Source organism: Propithecus coquereli, unplaced genomic scaffold (genome assembly GCF_000956105.1).
Source record: "Propithecus coquereli isolate 6110/MARCELLA unplaced genomic scaffold, Pcoq_1.0 Scaffold203, whole genome shotgun sequence".
Taxonomy (NCBI): Eukaryota; Metazoa; Chordata; class Mammalia; order Primates; family Indriidae; genus Propithecus; species Propithecus coquereli.
The window spans coordinates 2,608,095-2,610,208 of record NW_012145301.1 but is presented as its reverse complement, the minus strand read 5'-3'; positions in this window follow the sequence as shown (position 1 = coordinate 2,610,208).

Sequence of the window (2,114 nt, the reverse complement as noted above, 5' to 3'; positions counted from 1 at the left end):
CTGCCCCCCACTCCCTACGCTCCCCTTCCCAGGCCAGATGCCCAGAGACCTATGACAATTCCTATGCATGGTCTCTTTGGGGAAAGAGAGTATTTGTTATCCCTGACCAGGTGCATTGCTGCCACCCTACCTCACCCCATTCCCCTCTGAATCCTGTGCGGTAAGGATGGGCCTGGGCAGAGCAGTCCTCACCACACCTGCCTCTCCCTCTCATGCTAGAGGTTCCTAGTTTCTAAAACGTCATGTTCATACCCTGGTACAAGTATGTGACAATATCAAACCCGGATCTCAGATTGATATAATATTGGGCTTTCATTCTGATAGAGGATGCACTAAACGTTCTGCCTAAACTTATAGGAAATATGCTTTGAACTAAGAAAAAACATCATTCGGTAAGCTTGAGATGCCTCCCAAGCTTTCAGGTCCTCTGGCTGCCTCTCTTCCCCTCTCCCGTAGGGAATGAACCACCAGCCTCTGATTGATATGGCCCTCTCCCATCATCCACGAGTAATATTCCTATTTTCCTACAGACTGCTCTGCACAGCAGTCCAAACATTTGCAAACCTTCAACATGTAGCTGAAGGACTGTGTTCTTATTAATATATACTGCTTACCAAAAAATATATATAGAAGAGAAAAGATAGCTTAGAATAGCAGAGATCAAAGGCATGATGGAAAGAAGAAATCTATTTTTAGAATGAAATTGCTAAAAAAGAAAAAAAAAAAAAGGCGACAGAGACTAAATGCCCAAAAGATGACAATACATGAACTTGTGTATACGTTTCCTTCTGTTTCCTTCAGATCATAACTAATACCACCTCCACTGCAGAAAAGATTTCATTGAGTAGATATCACTATAAAACTCTGATATGTTCATTCCTCTCCAACCAAAACTTTATGGGGAGGAGAATTTGGTTTATTTTGACCTCATCATATCACTTTATGATGACTTCAACAGGGCTACCTTTCTACCAACAGGTGCAAATTCTGCTAGAAAAAGTTTATGTTGTTGTTGCTGTTGTTGTTGTTTGCTTACTTTGTTTTGTGTTGTGTTTGTTCTGTCCATCATGGTTTGCCTCCCTATCCACGTAGCTACATAAATTCTGATTCTGCCACTTAACAGAGTCATCTTAATCAGATGTGTGAGCAGGAGAGGCAGCATGTGTGGGGATTGAGCCCTCAGGATCCTGGACAGGCTGAGTTCAAATCCTACATTAGGGATTTGATAAATATGAATACGCAACCTTGGACAAGTTACTCAATCTTCCTGATCCTCAGTTGGTCTTTCGTAAATTGGATTAAATCATAGCACCTACTAAATGATTGCTACTTATTAAAAAAGAGTGAGGATTCAATGAGATAATAAATAAAATATTTAGCACAGTATTTGCTACATAGTAGTTGTTCAGTAAATCTTAGTCATGACTCCCATTCAATAATATAGGACCAATTTTTTTGCATGTCTGCTGTACCCAATCATAGGTCACCTTTCTTTTTACTTTGGTTCTTTCTGTTTATATTACCTCTCTAAATGTGATTTTTTTAATAAGGTAAGATGCTTATTCTTATCTTCTTTCTTGGTCTCATCTCTCGGTTACAGGGTGAAGGGAGGACAAAATAACTATTGTCCCATATTGACTTCCCTGGACACATAACAGACTTCCAAAACTCCATGCTGTGGCCTCTACTTGATTGGAGGGAATCCCTCTCCACCCACCCCACCTCCCGTTTTTGTTGTTGTTTTCTAAGTTCTTATCGATCCCAGAACTCTAGGTCAAATGGAGTATCCACTCTCAAGCCTTGCCTGGTTTCCCAAGGCACAGGGAGTAGTATTATCCTTGGTGTTATCCTTGATGCTCCATAACAATGTAGTTGGAGCTCTGAGTTGCCACTGCAAGTGCCATATGCAGTGGATCTCTTCATGTGCCTCTCTCTCACGATACGCTGAGTTCCTTGAAGACAGTCCTGTGAACTATAGAGTCTTTAGTTGATGTCTCTCACCTCTAACACATGGATGTCACTTAACAAATATTCAATAAATATTAATATAATCTGAATGCATGAGCACCTTCTACCTTCCTTGGGAAGGGGCCAAATTATTCATAAAAGTACAT